The sequence below is a fragment of the Mytilus trossulus genome, chromosome 10 (genome assembly GCF_036588685.1).
Source record: "Mytilus trossulus isolate FHL-02 chromosome 10, PNRI_Mtr1.1.1.hap1, whole genome shotgun sequence".
Classification (NCBI taxonomy): Eukaryota; Metazoa; Mollusca; class Bivalvia; order Mytilida; family Mytilidae; genus Mytilus; species Mytilus trossulus.
In genome coordinates this window covers 44,261,710-44,276,515 of record NC_086382.1, presented here as the reverse complement: position 1 = coordinate 44,276,515, position 14,806 = coordinate 44,261,710, and positions in this window count along the sequence as shown.

Here is a 14,806-nt window from a genome sequence, read left to right as displayed (position 1 = left end):
CATAATTATAAGAATTCACATTTAATATCCGTACACAGATTTGACTAAATTGCAAAAAAATCCTTTATCATTTTTGTCAATTCTTCAAAAATTGCAGTAATAAATGAATGAAGTTATTTCTGGCTGTACAATTTGTCTGTTTCTGCGCCAAAATTTATGTTTTCATATGCTTATACGGGGAACAAGTATTTTAAAAACAAACCAAAATACTACATCTGTATTTTTCAATTATTACATCTGATTTTTTTCTAAAATCTTATTTTAAGTGTGTTTTCACTTTTGAATTCATGCAGCAAACATTGTCAATTTTTGACATCAGGCATTTGAATATGTATTTATTGCAAAAGTGAGCAATCAAACTGGATACCATTAGATTATGACTTGCAGGACATTTCAGGGCAATGTCAATGAAACACCCCCAAACCCAGGTTCCTTGAAAATAAAAACATCTTTATTTTTATATCTTGTTTCTGATTTATGAGGAAGAATTATTGCTAACATTTATTTTTGAGTAAGAATGTGTTTTTGTTAATGCATTTTAAAATGTTGAAAAATGTCATTTGTTCTTTCATTGGTACATGTACTACATTTAAAATGTCTAAATTATAAAATAAACTTAAGTACAAAAGTTGCTTTAGTTATTTTTAAGGCTCTTCTAGTGGAACCAATCTGAAATGTTTTTGACCATAACCTAAATGATTTGGGCAAGAACCACCACATAAGAAAAAACTAAAATAATCAGTTAAAGGGGCACTAGCTACGAGATACATAAAAAATCTAAAGTTTGATTTTTTTTTGTTCAATCACTAATAACAGTGAAATAGTGAAATAACAATATGCTCTTTCTGCAGCCAAAAAGGTTCAATTTTGTCAAATTACGCAAAGAAACATTGATAATTAGTTATTCACTTACAAGTGATAGGTCGACCTCTTTAAATTCGTATTCATGTGAACTTTAATTTAACCCCTAGCTAGAGATTGACAACGCATGCATTGTACGTGTACAGGTTATTTAAAGAAAAAGAAGGTCAACAATGAAAATGAAACTACGGTAAATCATTTGATTACTAATTCGATGCACATAACAACGTTCTTATACGTTTACGTTTATTTTTTTTTCCCATTATAACTTAAGTTAAAGTTAATAGAAATCTATGAAATTTTGACAAGGTTTATGACCACAAAACATGCAAAAGGAAGGTTGAGATTGATTTTGGGAGTTTTGGTTCCAACAGTTTAGGAATTGGGGGGGGGGGGGGGGCCATAAAAAGGGCCCAAATATGTATTATTCTTGGTTTTCGCACAATAACTTTAGTATAAGTAAATAGAACCCAATGAAATTTAAACACAAGGTTTATGACCATAAAAGGAAGGTTGGGATTGATTTTAGGAGTTTTGGTCCCAACGGTTCAAGAATTAGGGGCCAAAAAGGGGCCTAAATAAGCATTTTTCTTGGTTTTCCCACCATAACTTTAGAATGAGTAAATAGAAATCTATGAAATTTAAACACAAGGTTTATTATCATAAAAGGAAGGTTTGGAGTTTTGGTCCCAACAGTTTATGAATAAGGGGCATAAAAGGGTGCAGAATTAAACTTTGTTTGATTTCATCAAAAATTGAATAATTGGAATCTTTGATATGCCAAATCTAACTGTGTATGTAGATTCTTAATTTTTGGTCTCGTTTTCAAATTGGTCTACATTTAGGTCCAAAGGGTCCAAAATTAAACTAAGTTTGATTTGAACAAAAATTAAATCAATGGGCTTCTTTGATATGCTGAATCTAAACATGTACTTAGATTTTTGATTATGGGCCCAGTTTTCAAGTTGGTCCAAATCAGGATCCAAAATTATTATATTAAGTATTGTGCAATAGCAAGAAATTTTCAATTGCACAGTATTGCGCAATAGCAAGAAATCTTCAATTTGTCCAGAATAGTTGTTAAAATCAACTTTAATCATTGTTTTATACATTATACAATGTTATATTCACTTTTACTACCAAATGATTAATTAAAACAATCTTTACCATTCAGTGATAACAAGCATTTTTTGACATTTTAATATTTTATGATGTATTTAAATGAGTAGTTATTGTTGCAAACCCCATTAGAAATTTGAATTGAGATCAGTTTTGGAATAAAGGAAAGGTGCATGTGAAAAAAAATTGGGGAAGGGAGGGGTGGTGGGTGGTTCATTTTTTCTCATATCAAGATTTCATAAATAATAAGAAAATTTCTTCAAACATTTTTTTGAGAGGATTAATATTCAACAGAATAGTGAATTGCTCAAAGGCAAAAACTATTTTTTGGGATACGATTGCTGTCAAGCAATCTGTAGACTTTTACCATTGACCCTATGACACACTCCCTCACGTCATTCGTTTTATTCTAAACATTCGGCAACATCTCAGATTCTTATGATTGTCTTGCTTAAAAGGTAAAAACAAGCAAAACAATTGAACATAAACAACTTTCCTGTAATGTTTTACTCATAATCTTCATGTGTGATATTTTCCTTGACTTATATGCGTGTTTTTAACAATACGGAAAATCAGAATTAAACAGTATTTATATTTAGTGTTTTTATAAATTTAGAAATACGTCAGAGGGAATTCCCAAATTTTGATAACTTGCGAGAGTTCTCTGAAAGCCGATCGATAATTCTATTTCTGTCACAAGAACTGAAATGGAGTATTTCTATATTTTACCGTTATGAAACTGATATTTGATACTGTACTCTCATAAAGAAATGGAGAACCATTCATCATATCATTTAATAAACGTTCTTGTTCCAAATCGCAAGTCGCGGTTTGTTTATGTATTAATGTCCATGCGTGGTCTCACTAATTAGAGACAAAAAGAATTGTTGAGACAAAAAGCGTCGAGAAGCGACAAGAAGAATAATATTAGCAACAAGAAACTATTTAGCGACAAGAAAACATTTTTTTTATTTACATTACTTATTCGAAATAAATATTAAAAAAATATGCAAAAGAAAACAATTTCAACGACAGGAAAGTTAATTTTGATAGGGGGGAAAATGAAACTTGTAAATCTAATTCAATTGCTACATTTATTTACATGATATTTTAAAAGGTATCACAGGAAGCATATTTTGTCTTTTTATTTGCTTTTAAAACCATTTTTGTACAATATATAATTAACTTGCAAAATGCATTATTTGTGCATAATTGTCCAGAAAATACATACACAAATTGTGAAATACAAATTAAGAACTGAAATCAAACAAGAGGAAAACATAATTAAAATGTGAATATTTTTCATCATTTTATTTAGTGTATTGTCTCATTTAAAGATATGTATCATGTTTATGCATATAGATTGAAGATTAAAGGAAACTGATGACAATCTTGAGTTTTCAACAGGTGTTCACTATTCGGTACAATAATTTTATATTCTGGTGCGTGTAATTGATGAGGGTGTTAATGGATGTTATTGTTGCAATAAGACAAAGGACACGCACCTAGTTAATCTCATTTGTTGCTCTTAATTGTGTATTACCTTAGAGTGAAGCCACAGCTAATGTTGGTCCTATCAGGAAAAAATAATTGTACAGTTAGGAAGGAAATAATAATTCATGTTTTTGTTTTATTAAATCCTTCAAAAGGAAGGTGACAAATCTTTGTTTTTATTTTCATTTTATAGCGTTTACATTTCCTTTGCTCTTACACATGTTTAATTTCTACATCTATCAATATGATAATAAAAAGTACACAATCTCTTCATCGAATTTTTTTTATTTCTTCATCTTTCAATAAAATCCTAAAAAATATTTTAATGTATGTGATAACAAAATGTATTCTTGTCGCTAAATAGCTTCTTGTTGCTTTTTGTCACTTATTATTTTTCTTCTTGTCGCTTCTTGACGCTTTTTGTCGCTAATTAGTGAGACCCCACATGCGTGTAGTTTTCCTGATTTCAAGGGGTATCAGATTGAGTGATTCCCCGCTTCATTGATTAATTTGAAACTCCTGGGATTCTTTCTATGTCTGTCTGCATATGGAGTGCTATTGTTGTTGCATAATTTTAAATCACATGCATAATTTAAATTAAAATAAATGTTTCATCATAAAAATTACCTATAACACCCCTTCAGCAGAAATGGAATCTTCCATGTTATCGTTTCGAGTTGTCTCCCTTTTCGAAGTATTCGTCAAGAAGAATTAACTCGTTAATGCCGGTAAACGTCGTATTATATTAAGAACGATCTCAATGTAAACAGAGGAGTGTGTACGGAAAGGAGTCATGCCCTCTGACCCAAAGGAACTTCAATAATTAAAGAGTAAGAAATGGGGTTCCTCCTAAACTGGTCCGCCGTTCTATATATAGCTTCGCACCGAAGGTCAGTGTAGCGATAAGTGAACACAATAGGGGTCCAGTTTAGGGTTCCTCCTAGAATTACGGTGATAAGATACGGAAGCAAGTTAACTCGTACCACGGCATTGGAACCAAAAAAGTTAACTTGTACTACTGGGAAGTCGTAACATTCAGAAAAATATATAAAAAATATGATGTTTTATGGGTTTCTGTTTGTAAACTTAATAGAAATAAAGTTGAATTACTTGGATTTTACACAGGAGTTAAATGAAAACTTAGACAAAAATAAAGAATGTTTTAAAGCATTAATGTTTTAACTGATCTTTCAAACTAGAACATAGGCGGATCCAGCCCCCCCTTTTTTTGTGGAAAAAATTTGGTTGATAATAAAGGGAATCATTGAAGCATGACTGGAGCGGGCCCCCTCTTAGGTCAGTCAGCGGGCTCCCCCTTAGGAAAAGTTCTGGATCCGCCACTGTAGAACTTAATTCAGAGGAAAGTTAAAACATTGCTTTAATGGACCTTATTAAAATTGAACATGTTGAATATGTATATATCCAATTTAAGTTAATTAAAGCTGTAATCCATGATCACAAATTGAATGCTATGTTTACAATTGTTGAAAGCCATGTGCTTTTTTTGCGGGGAAAATGCGGACCCCCTTAACAGGAATCAGTTAAATTTCATTGTTACATTTATTTATAGACAGTAAAAATAATTTTGGCAATAATTTTGACTAACTGCTAAGATTTAATTATTCATGAAAAATTTTCTTCGGGTGAAACTGTATATACCTTAATTATCTACATCTGCCACAGTATTTTATAACCAATATACAAGGAACATAAGCTACAAATTGGTCATTGTACTTTCAAATTATATACATTTTACAGACTTAAGAGGTATTGGGTGAAAGTAACGTATATCATGTATATTCATCATTTAACACCATTTGAATGCATTTAAATAAGTTTGTACGAGTTAGCAATGGTACGAGTTTGCATTGGTACAAGTTTTTTTTTAATGGTACGAGTTTACAATGGTACAGGATATCTATAATTCGATAAAACACAATAAGTACATGGCTCATACACTTGTAACGGGGATTGGCTATTCTTTAAGTTGAGTGACTATTCAGATTGTTGCATGTGCAGTTGAATTAGTTTTGAGAATAATACTATCCAGCTGTACCAGGGTTACCGGCCAAAAATGCTTGAGACTCGCGCATGTTCATGCTTTTTTTGCAACAGTATTCTTGGATCTATTTCTTTCCTCTTTGATCTTTTAAATTTTGGCCAAATCTCATGCATTTGTTTAATGAAAATTTGGCAGAACTGCTATACATGTGTCAATGAAAACTATGGCAATCGTATCCCTCAGAGCATTCTGCTCTTTGATTAAGTTCTTTAGACCACATTCTTTCTGTGTCAGAAACCTATGCTGTGTCAATTATTTCGTCACAATCAAAATTTAGAGCTGAATCCAGCTTGAATGTTGTGTCCATACTTGCCCCAACTGTTCAGGGTTCAACCTCTGCAGTTGTATAAAGCTGCGCCCTGCGGAGCATCTGGTTAATCTTTAAGATAAAATCAAACAGACCTATAAAAATCTAATTGCATGTGTTGGTTTAATCTATTCATATCTTTATTAATGTTTACATTGCTTTTATGGTCATTGAGATCAAATCGATAGTTAATTAGATGGCGTCTTGACTAAAATACACACAAAACGAACCTACATGTCTATATTATCTACCCCATGCTCTGTCAACTGTTTATTTTAGACTTTTGATAGTTTGGATAAATGTTTTACATTGTTATAAATCAAATTTTAGAATTTGAGTCAAATTAGTGACCATGAATTTGACAGCTAGTGCCCCTTTGAAAAGGACTAAACTCATCAAGATTGATAGAAGGAAGAAAAACATCTAACACAAAAAACCATACTTGACAGGGTATTTATACATTTATACATCCCTAACATTGCAATGTCATTTGCCCCATTGCAGGTGCAAACAAATGCAGTGGGTTTAGACATTTTGACAGGCACCAACGGTAATTTTAGAGATAGAAAACTGCAAAAATTTCACTAAATTCAATGTATAAAGCTTCAAACAGTACGACATGTCTTATAAATATTTTTAGATAATATGACGCTTCTCATACTTTAAGTATCGTTGTAAGCTTACCCTTCTTTCAAGTACATACATTTCCTTAAATAAATATAAAAAAGAAGATGCGGTATGATTGCCAATGAGACAACTATCCACAAAAGACTAAAATGACACAGACATTCACAACTATAGGTCACCGTACGGCCTTCAACAATGAGCAAAGCCCATACCGCATAGTCCGCTATAATAGGCCCCTATAAGACAATGTAAAACAATTCAAACGATAAAACTAACGGCCTTATTTATATACGAAAAAAATATGTAACGCATAAACAAACGACAACCACTGAATTTACAGGCTCCTGACTTAATTGGGACAGGCACATACATAAGTGATGTGGCGGGGTTATCTGTGAATAGTCTTTATTCACTAGAAAGCGTCACTTTTCAAATTGAACGCAGTAAATAAAGACTATTCTTCAGAAATCAGATTTGACTATTTTCAGGTAAGTGAAAACTAAGTTTTATTTTTATTTTAAAAATCTATTTCTTTATAGATTCAAAGTATTTATTTCATTTTTGCAATGTATATTTAAAAGTTCTAAATGCTCATTCCAATGAGTTATGCCAATTTATTATTATTAAGAGAAATTATCATTTTCAATAGTTAGAGAAAGACGCCAAACCAGTTGGTCAATTTTAAATATGTATATATCTTTTTCAAGTTAATATTTTGAAAGTTTTTATTAATTTCAAACATATTAAGTATTTTTGTAAATGAACACTAGTTGCCAAAACTAGACTAAAATGAACACGCTTCATCAGAAGTAATTTTTATATGGGAGATAACTCCAGTTTTACCGCGACAATTTCATGAGCAAGTTATATGTCTCAATTTACAGTTTACCCATTATTTATGAACAATGGTAGGTGTAAGAACATTATTATTCAAAGCATTATGCATTAGTTCTCATAGTCGTTAGGTAACATAAAGCTCTTAGAAGCTATTAGACTGATGTTCTCTATTTATCCCATTGCAAAGCCCAGTGTTGCACTTGTTTTCTTATTTCATAAGATTCCCAGTTTGTTTACATAGTTTTCCTGTTCAAAGTAAATGTGTTTATTGAACTTCCTTTATTGTGTTATATGCTATATGTATAAAGTCCCCCATGTTCTTATTTTTAGTATATGAGCTAGTCCCAGTCCCAAGATTTAACTTTCACAGTTATCTCCCCTTAATATGCAAATTTGTTTACAACTGTTTGCTTTTCTGTAAATAATAGCCTTCAGCTATGTTATACTGTAAATACATGTTTTAATAGTAAAAGTTTCTGAGAATAAGTCGACATTATTATTATAGAGATATTTGGTTGTTAAAAGAGAACAAATGAATAGTTTATAATTTGTTTAATTGTTTACTGCAAAGTCCCATGCATGTCAGGCTGCACAATTTAGAAACCAGTCAAACGCTCTAGAGTTCACACCGTTTAAGGTGAAATAGTAAGAAACTTCACAGTTCCATCCATAGTATTAATAATCCATGATTATTATTGTATCTGTTTTATTGACTGCATTGTTATGCTTAATATTTTATTATGTAATATTGTTATTATATATGACTTTTTCAAATTGAACGCAGTAAATAAAGACTATTCTTCAGAAATCAGATTTGACTATTTTCAGGCCTGTCAAAAGACTCCAGTCAACAAGATAATTATCTTGTCACAGCTGAAAATCATACAGTCAAAATCACACTGCATCTGCCTGTCACTCTTGCTTCAAAAAGCTCTACCACAAAAGAACAAACAACAAACACCCAAAACCTAAGTTTGACAAAACTATAAAAAACACATTAGATGGACAAAAATACAAGTGAACGTGGCCGGCTACTTATTCATCCCGACACAAAAAGACACAATGAACAGACCTGAGAGTACTCGCAGTAATCTGACAGCTAGTTCAAAGCCACTAACAACTAATAAAAAAAATTATTCATCTAAGACTGAAAACTTTAATAAGATATTGAATCTGCATAATGTAGAATAGTTAGATATCTATTTCAAGAAATTCACCAAGTATCAAACCTTTTTGTTTTACCACATACCATCTGATCGATAAATGGAGTAAAATGATCCCTATTCTTTAAAATATTTAGAGATTTTCTTGTAATATTGATTATCATAGAGAAGTTTTTTAAAATCTTTTAAACCTTTTCCAAACGTCTTTAAGTGAAGCTGTAACTGATTATTGAACGTTGTCATAATTTGTGAGTATTTTTGAAAGATATTGTGTTCATGTTTCAAATCATTTTGAAAAGAAAATTCAGTATCGGAATCTTAAAAAGATCCCAAAAAGTATGTAACCGGTCATTTCAATGATTTAAATTTGAAAAAATAAAACAGCTCAAGATATTTTATCTAAAAATGCTAGATTTCACAATAATTTAGGACAAGAGGGTGAAAGATACCAGAGAGACATTCAAACTCATAAATAAAAAAAATAAACTGACAAATAAAAGAACATCAGACACAACATAGAAAACTAAATGCTAAGCAACATGGTCCCCACTAACAACTGGGGGTTATCTCAGGTACTTCGGAAGGCTCTACCTTCGGCACCCGGAGTGTGGCTCATGTTATAACACACCCGCTAAATAGTCAAATTCGTGAAAAGGGAATGGGTTTGTAGTGGCGACATAAGGAACATAACCTATATCATATGTGAAACGGATATTCCATAACGGTCAACCAACTCGTGATGGCGTCTGTACAATTTACGAAGGGATGATTTCAACTTCATCTGTTGAAATTCTTTTGTATATCTTCCTGTTAGGAAAGCATGATAGAAAATACAAGCCCTGAAATATCGTATCAATTGGGAGATATATACTCCGTATGCGGGTGTTGCTGGAATTTGCTACATAGATATGGAAAGTTCACAATTGGGAAGATAACATCCATTATGTTGTAAAGTTTTGTTTTCAATCGATGATGTAAGCCAAGATATGAGGAAAACTAAACTGTATCCATTGTATCCTTTATCTCTTGTTCGGTGGGATAGATCAGATGCGTTCAACATAGCCACCAAATTTTGAATTATTAAGTGAGAGAACATTATCTATATAGCGGAAAGTAAAGTTTAAGGATATTGCTAACTTCTCTTCTTTTTTCCTAAGAAGTTCATGTATGAAGTCGCCAGTCGGCTTCATAAGAATAAAGGAACAAGTGACAAGAAGATGGGCACACTTGGTTCCCATAGGACTAATGATAGTTTGTTGAAAAACGCGTCCTCCGAACATAACAAAAGTTTGCCGATCCGGAAATAAAGCATTTTGATAATGTCGGTTTAGAGAATAAAGCAATATAGAATTTAACTTCTAAACGGCAAAAAAATTTAAACACAGAACTCAAACCTTGATTTAACTGTTTAACAGGAAAATGATTTGAACTAGTAAGTTAGCTATGTAGCTTAAGTTAACTTACAAGCTTATTCAGACTTTTATGTGAAGTTTGTTTTCTGACAAATGCACCAGAAACACACTTCAAAAAATTCTTTTGCTATGCATACCACATTAAGTTTTCGTCCTGATTTTCGTGAAATACTCTCTGTTGGACACACTTTAACGTTCTTCCACCCAGCTGTCTATAGTTCTGTTCATTCCAAATACTTTATTTTTATAGGAACCTGAAAATAATTTAACAACATGCCACATCCTTTCATGAGTGACACTGAGAGACCGTTTGTAACAAAATTCAAATTTTTCGGATCCGGGGTAGTAACTGGAGCAGTTGTCAGTGCATGTGTACTTGTTTTTGTTTACTATAACTTCGGATATCTGTTTGATGGTGATAATACAACTGATCCATACGGGGAAGATCTGGTAACTAAACCAGGAGTGATGACTGCCATAGTGACTGTTCAAGAGGAAGTAACAATTATCAAACATGTGACCGGAACCATAGAAACCAAAACTGATCAATCTTCCCGTCGAAAACGTGATGTGCATAAAAATTCAAGGAATTATTTCCAGTCAATCATGTTTGGTTTATTAATGGATGGATATAACTAGATAACTGCATCTTGATTATCGGCTTATGATCCAACACTAATATGAAACAATACGTGTATTATTTTTGTTGTTGTTTGAAGATGTAACTCGGTTTTTTACGATGGCAAAAAACAAATTGTGGGTTCGTATAATGCTATAATGTTGTCGTCTGCGTCTGCGTCGGGGATTAATAAATGAATCAAAAGAGCAACTCCAATGTATAGGTCAATGTGCTTGTTTTCATATATTTCCCATTGAAATTATTCTCTCTTGACTTTTCATAGCTTTATCATTGTCAAGTTTAAGTTCTCAAAAACCATTAAAAAATACTAAAATTATATAAAACTTTTACAGATGGCTTATCATTATACATGTAAAAGATGTATAACAAGAATGCGTCCTGAGTACACGGATGCCCCATCCGCACTATCATTTTCTATGTTCAGTGGACCGTGAAAATGGGGTAAAATCTCTAATTTGGACTTCAACTTCATCAAAAACTACCTCGGCCAAAAACTATAACCTGAAGCGGGACATACGGACGAACGGACAAACGTACGGACACACAGACAAGAAAACATCATGCTCATAAATGGGACATGAAAGAAAAATGAGGGTCAATGGCGAAAATATTTTTAGGCATTCAAATGGATAATCTGACAAAAGTCCGAAAACATGACAAGCGAACTGCATTAAATTTATATTCTATCATGACACAGTATGCAGTTAAGTTGATATCTTAAAAATGTCGGCAAAAATAGAAGTTATAATTTTTTTGGCTTGTTGTTATGCCCCACCTACGAAAGTAGAGGGGCATTATGTTTTATGCTCTGTTGCCCCTTTCGTCCGTCCGTTCGTTCGTTCGTCCCGCTTCAGGTTTAAGTTTTTGGTCATGGTAGTTTTTGATGAAGCTGAAGTCCAATCAATTTGAAACTTAGTACACTTGTTGCTTATAATATGATCTTTCTAATTTTAATGTCAAATTAGACTTTTGACCCAAATTTTACGGTCAACTGAACATAGAATATGAAAGTGGGAGTTTCAGGTTAAAGATTTTGGTCAAGGTAGTTTTTGATGAAGTTGAAGTCCAATCAACTTGAAACTTAGGACGCAACATTATTATACGATCTTTCTAATTTTAATGCCAAATTAGATTTTTACCCAATTTCACGGTCCATGGAACATGGAAAATGATAGTGCGAGTGGGGCATCCGTGTACTTTGGACACATTCTTATTTTACTATTCTTTTAAATTTCAAACTACATGCAGTGTAGCATCGATTGAAATAATTAACCGGTTTTGAATATAACATATCTATTTCAAATACACATGAAGGGAAAAAGCTTTTCGATTTTAGTTGGAACATAATTTTTTTCAAAATTTTGAGTTCGACCTAATTAAAATTAAAAGGAGAAAAGTATGAGCTTCAAGATTTTTTTGTGTGCAATGAACAAAGGTTTTTTTAAAACATATCACATTTTATTCCCTTTCCCAATATCCCTCATTTCTACTTTATTTTACCCCTTTTACCCTTCATCTCCACTTTGTAAACTCCATTTCACCAGAGACATATAGTATTTGTCTCTGATTTCACAAATCAAAAAAGCGTGTCATCCTCCTCTATAAATAGATATAGGAAGATGTGGTGTGAGTGCCAATGAGACAACTCTCCATCCAAATAACAATTTAAAAATTAAACCATTATAGGTTAAAGTACGGCCTTCAACACGGAGCCTTGGCTCACACCGAACAACAAGCTATAAAGGGCCCCAAAATTACTAGTGTAAAACCATTCAAACGGGAAAACCAACGGTCTAATCTATATAAACAAAACGAGAAACGAGAAACACGTATATATTACATAAACAAACGACAACTACTGTACATCAGATTCCTGACTTAGGACAGGTGCAAAATTATTGTTTAGTCCTAATTATCGTACATTATATCTACTTGTTTACATCTCTTATTTTCTGAAAATCAACATACTATTTGAATTAAGGGAAATGTCAACAATATTTTAAACTTTGTAATTGAACTTTAATGAAACATTGATCAATATTCACACTTAATTTAAATATGTACATTTTCTTCACAGATTTCTTAGTGTTTATCGATATGTAAATACATATTATTTGCATTTATTAACACGTCTTTACTGGACATTCCCGTCTTAAAATGTGGGAAAATAAACTTTCCCAAAACCTTACAATATAATAGACAAACATTTATTTAAATTTCAAAAAGAAAAAGGATATTATAGCTATACATATGTATTTGATAAAACCGAACAAGTATTTATTATACTTAAATTATGTCCTATAGTGTTGGAAAGTTTTACTTTTCTTACTCTCATTTCTGCCTGATAAAATGGATCTTTAAAATAATTGTGAGTTACGTCGTGTTGTACTTTCGCCTTAAGTGTAGCGATTATCTGCTATTTAACATTTACAGCTAAAATTCTATATTTAAAAAAAAGAGTTAGAACGGAATGTACACGACAAAGGATTATTCAAAATTGAGATATCAAAAATTAAGAAGCTTTGACCATCCGGAACTGCAACTGAAGGTCAGTAAAGCTGCAATTGCTAAACATAGTCTGTCTCTAACTACTTCGGAATTCATGGACAACAACGTAAAGAAGCCATTAAGAAAAAGGTTCGAAGTGAAAAATCAACCTTCAAGAATAAAAACTGCAGGTAAATTGGATACCATCAAAGAGGAGGAATTATATAACAATAATCAATTCGAAAAGAAAGTCTTCTTATGTGGAAAATACGGTAATATTTTACCTAATTGCGAATATAAATATGTTCATCACAATAAATCTTCAGCAAATGGCTGCTACTCGTACCCTCGCTTCTGGATCCCAAAAATAGCCCATAGTAAAAACGTCATAACTAACAGTTTGTTGTATCATGAGGTTTTCATTCGTTCAAAGGGTACAATTCGTAAAAGTCAACTTGCAGATTCATTACAGGATTTCAGAAGAAGACTGAATGTGGTAAAACAACGATAGATTTAACTGGTTATCACAGGAGTGGGCCTACTCTGTAACTGTCTTGGCGTTGTCTTTTGGAAGGAACATGAACATGTTTCAATATGAACCGATTGTCTAACCCTTCATTTATTCAATATTTAATGAAATATAGATCAGTAATAAATGCAATTTGCAATTTATTCTTTCATACAATATAGAATAGTCATTTACAACGAAAAACAAACATTTACAACCGTTGGTTTTCCCGTTTGAATGGTTTTACACTAGTAATTTTGGGGCCCTTTATAGCTTGTTGTTTGGTGTGAGCCAAGGCTCCGTGTTGAAGGCCGTACTTTAACCTATAATGGTTTAATTTTTAAATTGTTATTTGGACGGAGAGTTGTCTCATTGGCACTCACACCACATCTTCCTATATCTATTTACAACATTGTTCTTACAATTCCGAGGAACAGCAACCAAAGACTACCACTCCAGAATACAGGCTCCCGAATAAAAAAAAAATATAATAAGTTTGTGATCGTTCAACCATCCTTTTCTTTTGAGAAAGTTCTGTAACAACAAATCGTTAAAATATGTTGGAATATAAGATCTGTTAACGATTTATAGATTGCTGGTTGCTTAACGACCAGTGGCAAATATTTCGTCAGTTCATGGTTCTGTTGAATATTTTTTTTTGCATTTCTAATTGGATGTAGTACTTGAAAAGATATGACGAAGAGAGAATTTCTCTCTCTTAATCTCCTTCTACACATAATTATGCTTGTCGCAGTTCACAGTATAGCAGATGCGTGATTTTGTTTTAAAGGTTTGAAAATCAAATGTTCGATAGAGACTGTGCGTTCAATATAGACTGTGCGCTCACCAGGATCAATGTTCACCTTCAACAATGATCACTCTCACACAATACAAAATAGTTTCATAATTACAAAAATATTTTTCTGGCAGTGCAAGACATTTTACTTAAAAGGCTAAGTTCCAACAAGGTGTCTACTGACAATCTCCATGTTGACGTAAGATCTGTTCTTTATACTGACCATCTCGGCCATGTTGACGTAAGATCTGTTCTTTATACTGACAATCTCGGCCATGTTGGCGTAAGATCTGTTCTTTATACTGACAATCTCGGCCATGTTGACGTAAGATCTGTTCTTTATACTGACAATCTCGGCCATGTTGATGTAAGATCTGTTCTTTATACTGACAATCTCGGTCATGTTGACGTAAGATCTGTTCTTTATACTGACAATCGCGGCCATGTTGATGTAAGATCTGTTCTTTATACTGACAATCACGGCCATGTTGAC